Genomic DNA, 16,178 nt, shown 5'->3' on the forward strand with positions numbered 1-16,178 from the left:
ATGCCTCTCAAAAAGTAAAGTTAATGGAATGAATTATAATATGCACATTCTAGTTTCTCAAACACATTACAGCAAGGAAAATGGATATAAAAATGTTAAGAATTGGTGCAAGTGATCATAGATGAATTTTTTGTCATTATTGCTATAAATTATTTTTAAACAAACTTTAAGAAACTGCTTCACTACTATGATGATTTTGCAAATCTCTTCTCTTTCTGTTGTCACCACAGAGAACCATATGGAAAAGAATGACACAGAAACCACAAATTTCATCCTCCTGGGCTTCTTCCCTGAATTTAGATACATCACAGCTATAGTGTACATTACTCTCCTGATATACATGGCTGCCTTCACTGGCAACACTCTTCTGATCCTCCTCATTTGGTTGGATTCCCGGCTCCATACCCCCATGTACTTCTTCCTCAGCCAGCTATCTTTAATGGATTTGACATTGACTTCCAGCATTGTCCCAAAAATGGTGGCCAACTTCTTCTCTGGATGGTGGAGCATCTCATTCCTGGCTTGTGGGACTCAAATATTTTTCTCCCTGACTGTGACCATTGCAGAATGTATCCTTATAACTCTCATGTGCTTTGATCGCTATGTGGCTGTCTGTAATCCCCTGCGGTACCCTGTCATCGTCAGTCCTAGGGTTTGCTTGCAGATGATTGTCATATCTTAGGCTGGAGGTGCATTTACTTCCTTTGCTCACACTGCTTTCACCTTGCATTTTCACATCTGCAGCCCCAGAGAGATCCCTCACTTCTTCTGTGAAGTCATGGCTGTTCTTGGGATTGTCTGTGAGGACATCTTAGCCTATGAGAAGGCTGTGGTGGTGACCAGCATCCTTGTTTTGTTGCTGCCCTTATCTCTCATCTTGTCCTCCTATGTTCTCATCTTGCTTGCTCTTCTCCAAATGAACTCTCCAGAAGTCAGGAACAAAGCTCTGGCCACTTGCTCCTCCCATCTCTGTGTAGTGAGTCTCTATTTTGGTCCAGGTATGTGCATCTACATGAGACCTGGCTCTGCCAAAACTCCAAGATTGAATCAGGGTCTCTTTCTGTTTGGAACTGTCCTTACCCCCCTCTTAAATCCTCTTGCCTACAGTCTAAGAAACAAAGAAGTTCTAAGTGCCCTGAAAAAGTTGGTAGGGAAGTGTCAGTCCTCCAGATAGAAGGCAGAAATTTCACTATCAGCTGCACATAATCCAGACATGCACCAGCAAAGGGCATTTTATCACTTAAAAAATAATCTCTGCAGGACCCTGGAAAAATCAATCAATTTTAATTGAGTTGTTCTATCCCCCTTTATCTGCAGAAAAATAATGTTGAGCTCATTTCCTTTCCCCATCTTGAGGTTTCTGTCCAATTGTCACAGACAATATGCTAACGAAGGACAAGGGAATATGCCCATCAATCCTTTACATTATTCCTACTTATAGTCATGTGAACCATAATATTTGTCAAGTTTCATGTTGGTTCCATGAAAGAACCACCCACAGAATGCAGAAAATTACCAAGTATACATGTGGTGCCTCAGAAGCAATCACTGGTTAAAGTAACAAGAATGAAGATAGATTGTTAGGGATCAAGTAAATTTGCCAGTGTTATTTTGTTCTACCTAACAGGAATGCTATATCCTCTTAAATGCTAAGTCTCCAGTCTATGTCAGAACTTCCAATGACTAGTTCTCATATCTGCTTTAAAATCACTTGCTCCCTCCATTAATAGTACCCATAAACTAAATCTGTGTGTCCATCAGCCCAGCTGGATTAGAATGTTTAAGTCAGGCTCAGGAATCTGACCGACAAAACTTCTAAGTGTTCTCACATGTACCAAAGAATGGGGACCAGTGATCTATTTATTGAACTAGCTAGGTTTTCTAGACTGTCCTTGAAAAATAATTTACCATCTCAAAGTTTCTTGATTTCCTTGCAGTGTAACTGTAGGATGTGTTAAGTAGCTGGCAAACACCTTTATTTTCAAAAATGACAGAGAATAAAGTTTTTCTCTGTGTTTGTAATACTCCATAATTTTAAATTTTGCACACATAGAACTGAGTAAATCAGTAGTAAAAACAATATAAAAGAGACAAAGTTCATGTCTGGAATAAAACTTTAAGCAAGATGCATTATAGGTGTTTGTAAAATGTTTATATATGTTAAAAATTGATTATATCACACATAGATATAAATAACATCAGGAACTAATAATGCATTTATTAATGACTGTGAAATAACAGAAAAAGAAATTAGCTTTTCAGTAAATAAGAAATACTCAAAAAACAGCCCTGATATCCTAATCCCCCCTTAAATTTCTCAGAAGCCATTAATATGGCATTTTATTGTGGAGATATAAAAGCTGAGTTTTGGAAAACTTAAATATCTTTGTGTCAAATTTAAATCATGGTGACAATATTAAACATAATCTCTCCAGAAATTTAGAGGAATGGCTTAGTTTTAGGAAATCTGATTCAAGGAAGGACCCTGGGAACTTCCCTTGAGGCTGTATCAATATATCATTTTCCTGAATAATGAAAATATCTCTTAATAATCTCCAAAAATGAGAGTTGTCACTTAATGAATACTAACATGAGGTTGTCACTACCCAATTGGTGGCTTCATGATACTCCAGTACTCCAAGGAAGTCCCACAAATAAGATTGTGGCTTTAGAATTTTACTCTAAAAAGAAAGGGAGAAATAATCAATGAGGAAATACAGTTCTGGCTGAAGAGTTTCTGTTTTAAAATATGAGTTCACGGAGTTCCCATCGTGGCACAGTGGTTAACGAATCCAACTAGGAACCATGAGGATCTTGCGTTGCTGTGGCTCTGGTGTAGGCCAGTGGCTACAGCTCCGATTGGACCCCTAGCCTGGGAACCTTCATATGCCGCGGGAGCGGCCCAAAGAAATAGCGAAAAAAAAAATTAAAAAAATTAAATAAAATAAAATATGAATCCAGGAGTCCCCGTCATGGCACAGTGGTTAGTAAACCCGACTAGTAACCACGAGGTTGCAGATTTGATCCCTGGCCTCGCTCATGGATTAAGGCTCCGGCGTTGCCATGAGATGTGGTGTAGGTCGCAGACATGGCTTGGATCCCGCGTTGCTGTGGCTCTGGCTTGGCTGGTGGCTACAGCTCCAATTGGACCCCTAGCCTGGATATCTGCATATGCCGCAAGTGCGGCCCTAAAAAAAGCTAACATAGAGCATGTTAGTGAAGTTTGAAAATTTTAGTAAAGAGTTCTATTTTTTATATGGAAGTCATGGAAATGAACACTTTAACCATGTGAAATTTATAGTAAGTTGTTTTCCAGGTGAGCATTAGGGAAGGCACTCAGCATTTTGGACCATGTGCTTGTGACCTACTTTGCTGGAGGAGAATATTTTCATAGGATGACTTAATCCTTTAAGGGGAAAGAAATGAAAATAATTAAGTACAGATATTCCCATCATGGTTCAGTGTTAATGAACTTGACTAGTTATCTAAGAGTATGCACATTCTATCCCTGGCCTTGCTCAGTGGGCTAAGCTTCCAGCATTGCCAGTGAGCAGTAGTGTGAGTTATGGAAGTGGCTCAGATCTGGCATTGCTGTGGCTGTGGTGTAGGTCGGCAGCTGCAGCTCTGATTGAACCCCTAGACTGGGAACTTCCATATGCAGCAGGAGCAGTCAAAAAAAGAAAAAAAGAAAAAAGTACATAGCCATTCATAGAAATTGAATTTCTATCCTAATGAAGACATCCTTCTTTTATTTCTTTCAATTATCTTTTTCACAATTTTAATTTTCTTTCTTTAACAGTCCCATGTGTGTATCTTTTGTTGTAGAATAACTCAAATCTGTTTGATAAATAGATTATTTTCTAAAAACAACCCCAATATTAAATACAATATTAAAATTTTGCAACTGAGTAAGTTATGTTTTCAGATGGAAATAAGAACATTGTGGGGATAGAATGTAGGGAAAATAGGGTTTTCTGAAAGAAAATGCAGAGTAACTACCATTTCAGGAGCCAAGAGACTGAGATACTAAAAATGGGATAGGGGCACTGAATTGGGGTAGGCAGGAGACAAGAAGTAATCCAAGACAAAGTCCTCTAATTTTCAAATGTTTATGATTCCAAGGACAATTAGATATAAAAGATTATCTCACCTCAAGTTCATTAAGATATTTTTGTGAGTTCTCCTTGTAGCTCATTGGGTTAAGGACCCAATGTTTTCTCTGTGTAGATGCAGGTTCAATCCCTAGCCTTGCTCAGTGGGTTAAAGATCCTGCATCAGTGCAAGCTGTGGCATCTGTGAAGATGCATCATGGATCCGGTGTTGCCATAGGCTGGCAGATGCGGCTCCCACTTGACCCCTAGTCTTGGAACTTTCATTTGCCACAGTTGCAGCCCTTAAAACAAAAAGAAAAAAAAATAAATGCATAGCTTCTCCTTTTAAATCTACTTCTTTTTCTCCATGTGTGCTTTAATCTTTGAGACTAATGCCACCATCTGAGCAACTACTCAAACCAAAAAAACCGGCCTCATCAGATTTTTAAATTTTTAATTTAACAGCTTTATTGAGTTATAATTGATATACATTCTGCTGCTCATGATAGTAATTAAAATAATACTATACTAAAAACATAATACCTCACCTACAAAATTGATGAAACTCCTAAAGTTTAATAATATGTGTTATTAGTGAGGCTGTGGGAAATAGGCACTTTCATATATTGCTGGTGGGAATGCAAAATGATACAATATTTATACAAAGGAATTTGCAAGTATTTACAAAATTACATTCACGGTGCTCTTCAACCCAACAATTCCACTTCTGAAAAACCTATGCTTAAGCTACACTTGCAAAATTTCAAAGGCTATTTATTGTAGCACCATTTATTATAACAAAGGAAACATCTCAAACATACCTTCTTCATTCCCTTTATTCACTCTTTTTTCAGGAAGTGATGTTGACACCCTACTCTAAATGCTTCCCCATGATCAAATAAAAATATACTAACTTATATACACATGTATGGAGTTTTACATTTGTGTTGCTCTACATGCCATTCTGCAACTTGTTCTCTTCACATACCTCATGGATATCTCTCCCAGTAAACAGATTTGGATGTAGACATAATGTAGGGAGTTCCCAGTTTAGGCAGTGGATTAATGATTCAGCATTGTCTCTGTGGTGGTGTGGGTTCAACTCCCAGGCCAGCACAGAGGATTAAGGATCTGGTGTTGCTACAACTGTGGCATAGGTCATAGCAGCCACTTAGATTCCATTGGGGAATGTGGCGAGTATGGATGAAAAAGAAAAAATGAAGTATGAATATATGAATGTATGTCACAATGTTCAATTTATTTCAGGTTTTTGCTTTCACAGATAGTGATAGTTATATTAAAAATTATTGAACATATATTTTATATTTTGGTGCTTTCATTTATATGGAATAGTTTTAAGGCTAAGTGTGTTCTAACATGTTTTTTGGTTACTTTCTTAAAAGGTTATAACAATTTTCCCTACCACCAACAGTTTATGAGAAGGTATATTTCCCTGAAACTTAACTAGAATGTGATAAATATCATGAAATGAGGCTGTAATCTGTGAAGACTTTATGAACACCATAAGCACCATAAGCACCATAAGGTGCTTAAATGAAAATTTAACCTTGGAATCCTGGGTCATCAATTCAATCATTAAGGTAATAACTATTCAGATAACTATGTATATATAACTGTGTATGTATATATTCAGATAACTGTATGTGTGTATATATATATCTATGTGTGTATATATATATAAAACTATAACTGTGTATATATGTGGGTGTGGGTGTGTGTGTATATATATATATATATAAGACCACATAATATGGGTTAAAATGGCTACATGACCTAGGAAAACCTTGCTGAACTGTATATTCTTCCCATAATTTGCATTATCCCTTCTCCATTTATTGGTTTATATAATGGATTTTTTTCTCTATGTTAAATACATTGTAAACACAGATTCCAGGAAGCCAGTCTAGCCTTTCTCCATCCTTTTCCACAATGATGAGTACATGAATGGGGTAGAGGAGATGCAGAGTTAAATAAAAATGTTGGATGGATTTGTGAGAGCCTGAGGAAAAGACGGTGATATTATGAATGGTGGCTATTTTTCTTTGGAGAAAAATTGTAAAGTTTCAGACCTGATGGTACAAAATCATGCTAATTAAAGTCTAGGGACAAGATGCTTCTAGGACACTCCCGCCTGTGTTCCTCAATTAGCAAATGTTAGTCTGGCCTCTGACCAGCAGCTTAACTTATAGGCATTCTTCATATTAATGATAAGATTTGGGGTAACAGCATCTTGGAAGATGAAATGAACCTCTATCTACCTCAACTAGTTCTTCGTTTTAATTCTAACACAGAAAAGGAGAACATAGCACTTCTCACCCAGGGAGCAACACTGCAGACAACTGGTTTCTACATGGCAGTGATACAATTCATGTGGTAGCCAACTTTAATATTTACTCTGGCATAAAATAGCAAAAAAAAAGTTGCCTAAAATTGTCCTGTTTCTAAAACAAAACTAATCACATACATTAATAGTATGTTTGCATTAATGATGATAATCATGGACTACTAAATATAATTTTAATTATCCAGTGTGTACTAACTCTGGTGGGCCAAGCAGGTAAAATTGTCAAATTACACTGAGAATGTAGCAACAAAGCCATGACTATATAGGTAGTTATTAATAATGCCCATCTTTATGTTCCATATGAATTTCCATTTAATGGTTTTTATTTCATCTTTAAATGGTTTTATTTAATTATTTTAATTTTCCATCTATAGGACAATTTTTCCTTATAAGTTATATAATAGAGAAGGTTAAGTGTACTCTGGATATAAAGTTATACATAAATGATGGTGTTTAAAGTCATGGGCTCCAGACCCTTTGAGTTAAAGTTTCATCCCCACCACTTATGTATCCTGTAACCTTGGGCAAAGAGTTAACATCTTTCTACACTTTGGCTTTGATATCTTTAAGTTGGATTTATTAAAAGCACCTATCTCTGAGGGTTGTCAGTGAGACTGAATGCAACAACATGTGTGAAGAGCTGAGCTGGTCCTCAATAAAGGAAGGCATTATAATTGTTATTTTTCTCTAGTCAATGAAGTATGTATTGATGCAGTGGGATCTGCATAAACTTCTTCTAGTTTTTCTCCAAGTTGCATTTTTTGGCTGATTTTGTAATGTGAAAATGTTAAAAATGGAATTCCTTAAATATTCTATCCAATAAAAATAAATAAATAATAAGGCATAAATCAAAGTAAATGATTATCACATAATCCAACACAGTTCTTTAAAAGTTGACTTACGAAAGCATAGTTATATAAGAATCATTATGCCAGTTAGTCTCTTAGAAGTATTTTCTGACAGTTCTTTTCTGACAGAAAATATTTGGAAGGTTATGCTAAATCCAAAGCCATCATGGATGGGCCTCTGATTTGATTTGATTTTTTTCTGCCCCTGGCTCATCCAGAGTGAGGAGTGTTGACAGGCAGGCATATCCCCCTCATGTAAGGGGGAGAAACAGAGTTGTGCTCATGGATAATACCTCTGCCTCAGGGTTATTAGCACTGCTCTGAAGCTGAGCACAGTGACATTCAAGGAGATAATAACTGGACAGCCAACCAACGAAGGTTGTGGAGTGTGCTGGAGTATCCAGTCACTCTCCATTCTACTGGGTTGATGGGGGAGAGGCTACAGTAGACAAAGATGTAACACTATAAAAATAGCATTTCATTGAGCTAAAAAGTGCTGGTTCATGTTGGTTTTTCATTCCAATTCAGGTTGTAGGAAAGATATGTGTTCTTTCCACCTGGATTTTTGATCTGACATTCTCAAAAAGAGGGACAAGTGTCTAGGAAAAAAGCATAAATACAAAGGAGAGAATCAATACACGGATTGCAGTGATTGAAGAGGTAAACATATTCTCTGAGAATATGTGTATATTATATGGCATTAAAGCATTCTTGTCCCCTACAGAACTTTTACTCATCTTAAGACTCAACTGAGACCCTGGTTAATAACCCAGGTCCTATCCCAGAGGTTTTTGTTGAGATGCAGAAATCTGTATTTTTACAGAAGTCTTTGATTTTAATGAGCAGGTAACTTTAGGAAATATTGTTGAATAGGTTGAGTGCAGGATGTAGAATCAGGTTGCCAAGGTTACTTTATGGCTCCTGCTCCTTTTCAAGAAAAGTACACAATTTCTTTTAGCTCCAGTAATCTTATCAGTAAAATGAGAATACATTTTTTTTATGGCTACAACTGTGGCATGTGGAAGTTCCTAGGCTATGGGTCAAATCAGAGCTATGGCCTATGCCACAGGTTGCAGCAATGCTGGATTCTTAACCCTCCGAGCAAGATCAGGGATGGAACCCACATCCTCATGGAAACTAAATTGGGTTCTTAACCTACTTAGCTGAAATAGGAGCTCCTGAAATTATTAATTTATAACAATTCTTACCTCATGGATTATTGAGAGAACTCAATTATATAATAATGAATGTAAAATGCTAGCATTTGATGAGTAATCAATAAATATTATGTTCTTCTCATTGTTAAGGTGATAAATGGTACCAAATACTTTTGAATGATGTCAACGTGCATTCAAAGTAGTAAATCTAACCATTGTAACGAAGATACTTTAAGTGCCATACAAAAGATTCTGTTTCTTTAATAAATGCTCCTAAGATGTCTTTGTCTCACTATAAATTAATTATTTAAATATTTACACTGACTTAAAGAAAGAGGCAAATCCAAATATCAAGTCTTCCTTGAAATGAACTGAGTAAAATAGATGCATCAGCAGAAACACTCTGTCCCCAATATTCATACACCATATTATGCATTTATGAAGGATAGAATGTATTTCTAAGGGTATAATGATTGCTTAATTGAATGCCATCTCAGAAAAATCCCATAAGCTCCTTGTTTGACTTAACCTATACTAGGCCTATAGATAAGAGAAGTGAGAATAACCTCACCTCAGGACAGAAGTAAAGCTATCAGAAGAGTTAATTTTTGGTTGAGAAGAAAATATGTCACAGTGTGGATGAAACTAATGAAAGTGAGCAGAAAGTTATGTGGATAAAAGAATATTGGTGGGAAATAGGAAAGCAGTGTCAGGAATGTGCAAAGAAAAGGGTGCCATATTGTTACCACTCTTATTGACAGGAGGAGTATGTGGCTAGTTACTTGTCTTTTTACTTAGTAACCCAAGAGGACCCCCACATTTCTCCATTGCTATGACTCTGATGCTTGGCATTCAAGCATTAGAGAGACTTTATTTTTCTTAAGGCTTTTTTTTCTGCTAAAAATTTAAATTTGTGCTCCTTTCAGCAGCACATATACTAAAATTAGACCCATTCAGAGGGGATTAGCATAGCCCTTGTACATGGATGACATACAAATTCATGAAGTGTTCCATATTTTTAATGGATATATTTATATGTATGACTGATTCACTTTGCTGTACACCTGAATCTAATACACCATTATAAATTAACTATAGTCCAATAAAATTAAATTAAAAAAATTTAACCTTCTTACCCCCAAACATCAGATTAAATATTAGACCAATGTATGAGGCCAATCAAGTACTGGGAACATACTTGAAAATGACAGAAATCCTGAGAACGCTGGGCACCTGACATGGCCAAGAGAAGCCATCTTAAAAGGAATAATTCAAATATAGAATTTGATAATTCTCTTAATTATTTGGCCTAAGTCAGGAAAATGATGAAGAATGTGCACTGTTCTCATGGTTCATAGTTATGTACACCATCATCAATGAACACTGTTCTTGTCCTTCCTCTGTCATCTGTGATTCCTCTGCAGGATCAGTCTATAGTTTGTGCAGGGTAAATGTGTCACAGCTTTCCTACATGAACAGAGTGTAATAGTTCTGAAAAGAAGGCACCAACTATATATTTTCCACCCAAATACTGTATGAATCATTTTTTATTACTCAATGAATTTATTGCATTTATAGTTGTACAATGATCATCAAAATCCAATTTATAGGATTTCTATCCCACAACCCCAGTGCATCCCCCCACACCCCAACCTGTCTCCTTTGGAAACTATAAGTTTTTCCAAGTCTGAGTCAGTATCTGTTCTGCAAAGAAGTTCATTGCGTCCTTTTTTCAGATTCTACATGTCAGTGATAGCATGTGATGTTGGTGTCTCATTGTCTGACTGACTTCACTTGGCATGACTTCTAGGTCCATCCATGTTGCTAAAAATGCTGGTATTTCATTCCTTTTAGTGGGCTGAGTAATATTCCATTGTGTATATTGTACCACTTCTTTTTTATCCACTCCTCTGTTGATGGACATTTAGGTTGTTTCCATGTCTTGGCTACTGCAAATAGTGCAGCAATGAACACTGGAGTACATGTGCTTTTTCGAGTCATTGTTTACTCTGGATAGATGTCCAGGAGTGGGATGACTGGATCAAATGGTAGTTATATTTTTAGGTTTCTGAGGAATCTCCATTCTGTTTTCCACAGTGGTTGCACCAATTTACAATCCCGCTGAAAGTGTAATAGGGTTCCTTTTTCTCCACAGCCTCTCCAGCATATATTGTTCATAGACTTTTTGATGATGGCCATTCTGGCTGGTGTAGAGTGGTAATTTATAGTGGTTTTGATTGGCATTTATCTAGTGATGAGTGACATTGAACATCTTTTCAGGTGTTTATTGGCCATCTGTATGTCTTCTTTGGAGAATTGTCTGTTTAGATCTTCTGCCCATTTTTTGATGGGGTTGTTTGTTTTTTTGGCATGGAGCTGTACAAGGTGTTTGTAAATTTTGGAGATTAATCCCTTGTCAGTCAATTCATTTGCAAATGTTTTCTCCCTATCTGTGGGTTGTATTTTCCTTTTGTTTAGGGTTTCTGTTGCTGTGCAGAAACTCGTTTAATTAAGTCCCATTTGTTTATTTTTGTTTTTACTGTCATTACTCTGAGGTGGATCTGAGAAGATGTTGCTGTCATTTATGTTGGAGAGTGTTTGGCCTATGTTTTCCTCTAAGAGTTTTATGGTGTCTGGTCTTATATCTAGGTCTTTAATCCATTTTGAGTTTATTTTTGTGTATGGTGTTAGGGAGTATTGTAATTTCATTTTTTGACGTGTGGCTGTGCAGTTTTCCCAGCACCACTTATTGGACAAGCTGTCCTTTTTCCATTGTATATTCTTGCCTCTTTGTCATAGATTAGTTGGCTATAGGTGCATGGGTTTAATCCTGGGCTTTCTATCCTGTTCCACTGATCTATGTTTCTGTCTTTGTGCCAGTACCATATGGTTTTGATGACTATTGCTTTGTTGTATGGTCTGAAGTCAGGGAGCCTGATTCCTCTAGCTCCATATTTCTTTTTCAGGATGTGTTTGGCTATTCTGGATCTTTTGTGCTTCCAAACAAACTTTAAAATACTTATTTTGAGTTCTGTGAAAAATGTCCTTGGTAATTTGTTTTTGTTGTTGTTGGTGGTGGTGGTTTAGCCTTTTTGTCTTTTTAGGGCCATACCTGTGGCACATGGAGGTTCCGAGGCTAGGGGTCTAATCAGAGCTGTAGCCACTGGCCTATACCAGAGCCACTGAAACAGCAGATCGAAGCTGCATCTGCGACCTACATTACAGCTCATGGCAATGACAGATCTTAACCCACTGAGCAAGGTGAGGGATTGAACCCAAAACCTCATAGTTTCTAGTCAGATTCGTTTCCACTATGCCATGACGGGAACTCCAGTCCTTGGTAATTTGATAGGGATTGCATTGTATCTGTAGATTGCCTTGGGTAGCATAGTCATTTTGATAATATTGGCTCTTCCAATCCAAGAGCATGGTATGTCTTTCCATCTATTTGTGTCATCTTTGATTTCTTTCATCAGTGTCTTAGAGTTTTCAGAGTACAGGTCTTTTGTCTCCTTGGGTAGGTTTACTCCTAGATATTTTACTCCTTTGGATGCTATGGTAAATGGGATTGCTTCCCTAATTTATCTTTATGATTTTTCATTGATAGTATATAGAAATGCAGTCAATTTTTGTCTATTAATTTTATATTCTGCAACTTTGCCAAATTCATTGAAGCTCTAACAGTTTTCTGGTAGAGTCTTTAGGATTCTCTAGGTATAGTGTCATGTCATCTGCAAATAGTGATAGTTTTATTTCTTCCTTTTAGTTTTAATTGGATTCCTTTTTTCCCTCTGATTTCTGTGGCTAGGACTTCCAAAACTATGTTGAAGAGTAGTGTCAGGAGTGGATATTCTTGTCTTGTTCCTGATCTCAGCAGGAATTCTCTCAGCTTTTCATCATTGAGAATGATGTTAGCTATGGGTTTGTCATATATGGCCTTTATTATGTTGAGGTAGATCCCCTCTATTCCCACTTTCTGAAGGGTTTTTATCAGAAATGGGTGTTGGATTTTGTCAAAGGCTTTTTCTGCATCTATTGAGAGCATCATATAGTTTCTATTCTTCAGGTTGTTAATGTGGTGTATCACACAGATTGTTTTGCAGATATTGAAGAATTCTTGCATCCCTGGATTTAATGTATTGTTGGATTTGGTTTGCTAGTATTTTGTTGAGGCTTTTTGCATCAATGTTCATCAGTGAAATTGGCCTGTAGTTTTCTTTTTTTGTGGTATCCTTGTCTGGTTTTGGTATCAGGGTGATGGTGGCTTCATAGAATGAATTTGGGAGTATTCCTTCCTCTGCAATTTTTTGAAATAGTTTCAGAAGGAGAGGTGTTAGCTCCTCTCTAAATATTTGATAGAATTCGCCTGTGAAGCCATCTGGACCTGGACTTTGGTTTGTTGGAGGTTTTAATCACAGTTTCAGTTTCAGTTCTTGTGACTGGCCCATTCATCTTTTCTATTTCATCTTGGTTTAGTCTTGGAAGATTGTACTTTTCTAAGAATTTGTCCATTTCTTCTAGGTTTTCCATTTTATTGGTGTATAATAGTCTCTTATGATCCTTTGTATTTCTGTGACATCCATTGTTACTTCTCCTTTTTCATTTCTAATTTTATTGATTTGAGTCCTCTCTCTTTTTTGCTTGATAAGTCTGGCTAGGGGTTTATCAATTTTGTTGATCTTTTCAAAGAGCCAGCTTTTCATTTATTTTTTATTTTTTAATTGCACATTTGCACTATTTAATTATAATTATCATAAATTCTTTGATGGAGAGGAAATCAGAATCAGTTCTAAGAAGACTTCAGCATTCCAAGAATGATGTCAAATGACCCCCTTCATGGTAGATTATGCACTTATTTACTATGAGATATATTTCTTCTTCAGAGATTCCTTGTTTGTGTATCAATTGTAGATTTTTGGTTTGCAGTTATTCTGAAGTTTTGATATGAGTCTATACATATATGAGACTGTTTTAAGTTGTTGACCTCTTAATTGCTAGTGTATCTCCAGTGTCCTGCACTTGTAACCTCATCTTCTCACAATTTCGTGATTAAGGGGGCATAATTGTGCATGAATGATTTCATATCTTAATTATATATATATATATATATATATATATATATATACCTTTACTGGTGAGCCTTGTCATTTGCGGTATTTTTGTTTCTGGCTGCAGCTTTTCTTTTCTGCCTAAAGAGGTTCCTTTAGTATTTGTTGTAAAGCTGGTTTAGTGTGTCTGAATTCTCTTAGCTTTAGCTTATCTGTGAAGCTTTTGATTTCTCCTTCAAATCTGAATGAGAGCCTTACTGGGTAAAGTAATCTTGGTTGGAGGTTTTTTCCTTTCAAGACATTAAGTATGTCATGTCACTCCCTTCTGGCTTGCAGAGTTTCTGCTGAAAATCTGACGATAACCTTATCAGGGTTCCCTTGTATGTTATTTCTTTTCCCTAGCTGCCTTCAATATTTTTTCTTTGTCTTTAATTTTGGTCAGTTTGACTAAAATGTGTCTTGGGGTATTCCTCCTTGGGTTTATTTTATACACTACTCATTGCACTTCCTGGATTTGAATGAGTGCTTCCTTTCCCATGTTAGGGAAGTTTTTGGCTATTATCTCTTTCAATATTTTTTCTGTCCTTTCTCTCTCTCATCTCCTTCTGGCACCCCTATAATATGGATGTTGGTGCATTTAACGTTATCCCAGTGTTCTCTGAGACTCTCATTTGTTTTCAAGCTTTGTTTTCTTTTCTGTTCTGCATCCATGATTTCCACTAAGCTGTCCTCCACCTCGCTTGTTCTTTCTTCTGCCTCCTGTATTTTGCTGTTGGCTGCTTCTAATGAATTTTTTATTTCAGTTATTGTATTTTGCATCTCTTCTTTTTTAAGTTTTATATTTTGTACCTCTTTGCTCAGTGTTTCTTGTAAATTATACATCTTTGCCTCCAGTTTATTTCCAATGTCTTGCATCATCTTCAGCATCAACAGTCTATAGTCTTGTTCCTGGAGGCTGAGGATCTCCTGATCACTTAGCTATTTTTCCGTTGTTTTTTTTTTCTCTCTCCCTTATCTGAGTTATAGTTCTCTGTCTTTTCATTTTTTTTAGGTTTTTGCTGTGGTGAATTAATAGAATCATAGCCTCTCCTACTTCTGATGTATGCCCCCCTTGTGGCTGAGGTTGGTACAGGGCTTGCTGTAGGCTTCCTGATGGGAGTGACTGATGCCTGCCCACTGGTAGATGGAGTTGATTCTTATCCCTCTTGTGGGTGGGGCTTTGTCTTTGGGTGAGATTAGAGTTGTCTGTGTGCCTCGATCTTTATGCAGTCTGTTTACTGATGGGTGGGGCTGTGATCCCCCTTGGATTATCATTTGGCCTGGGGCGTCTCAGTGCTGATGGGTGGGGCCAGGTTTTCCCAAAATGGCCATCTCCAGAGAAATGCATGCTGATGAATATCCCCAAGAGATTTTCTTCCAATGTCCTTCCCCCACAACAAGCCACATTCACCCTTCTTTCCCAGGAGTTCCTCCAAGGACCACAGGCAGGTCTGACCCAGATTTCCATGGAGACCCTGCTTTGCCCTGGGACCCAGAGCACAGGAAAGTCTGTGTGCACCTTCCAAGAATGGGGTCTCTGCTTCCCCAGTCCTGTGGAACTCCTGTGCACAAGCCCCACTGGCCTTCAATGCCAGATGCCCCAGGGGCTTTCTTCCAGTGCCAGATCCTCACACATGGGGGTTTGATGTGGGGCTCAGAACTCTCATTCCTGTAGGTGAGTCTCTGTGATACAGTTACTTTCCCATCTGGGGGGCTTCCCACCTGGGATGTATGGGGTTGTTTATAACACATAATTGCCCCTCCTACCTCTTGATGTGGTCTCCTTTTTGTCCCTTGGAGTAAGATATCTTTTTGAAAGTTTTCAATCCATTTGGTTGAAGATTGCTCAGCATTTGACTGTAAATTTTGTTGTTTTTAGGAGAGAAATTGAGCTCCAGTCCTTCTATTCAGCCATCTTAATCACATTCTGCAATGACATATCCTGTATGAATCATTATTAATATGACTCTATGACAACCTACATAGGCTACCTACCATATAGCATGTTCACAAAGGGCACTGTGGATCCTCACCAGCAGCACAGCACATGATTATTGTGCTTCACACTTAGAGTCAAAAACAACCAACATTCAGGAAACATACATTGAATATATCTGCAGTGTTCCAGAAGTTGGCTAAAGGTTGGTTTCATAAAATCATTATTAAAACTATTAGCTTTCTTCTCTTTCCACTGTATTTCCTCCCCAGCATTTTCATGTCAATGTTCATTGCTCCCCTTCCCTTCCACAAATAGGCACATTACTTTAAATATTACATCTCACTTTCTCTCACTTTTCTCCAGAGAGTCTTTAGTCCTAAACCCAAAAACCACCTATAACCCTATTCTCTGTTGTTACTCTGCTTCATTATACCTAATGTTCCTGAAATCTGGAATGCCTTCTCTTAAATTGAAAACATTTTACTCATAATTCTTTTTTATTTTTTTATTAAAGTATAGTTGATTTACAATGTTTCTTCAATTTCTGTTGTACACCAGTGTGACCTAGTCATATAGACAGTTCCCCATGCAGTGTAGCAGGACCCCATTGCCAATCCATTCCAACTCATAATTCCTTAAGATGTAGTTAAAATATCACATCCTCACCAAGTCTTCTCTTATTTCTTTGTAG

The 16,178-nt window shown here is 37.2% G+C and overlaps 1 non-coding gene and 1 pseudogene across 1 annotated transcript; both read left to right on the forward strand.

Moving 5' to 3' along the window:
- The first annotated feature begins 238 nt into the window (after window positions 1-238).
- LOC125124147 (olfactory receptor 2L2-like) lies at window positions 239-1,174 on the forward strand (annotated as a pseudogene).
- An 8,200-nt stretch (window positions 1,175-9,374) lies between these two features.
- LOC125126654 (U6 spliceosomal RNA) lies at window positions 9,375-9,481 on the forward strand. Its single transcript, XR_007134748.1, has one exon. It is a non-coding gene; the product is annotated as a U6 spliceosomal RNA (small nuclear RNA).
- The last annotated feature ends 6,697 nt before the right edge of the window (window positions 9,482-16,178 follow it).

The sequence above is a fragment of the Phacochoerus africanus genome, chromosome 4 (assembly GCF_016906955.1).
Source record: "Phacochoerus africanus isolate WHEZ1 chromosome 4, ROS_Pafr_v1, whole genome shotgun sequence".
NCBI lineage: Eukaryota > Metazoa > Chordata > Mammalia > Artiodactyla > Suidae > Phacochoerus > Phacochoerus africanus.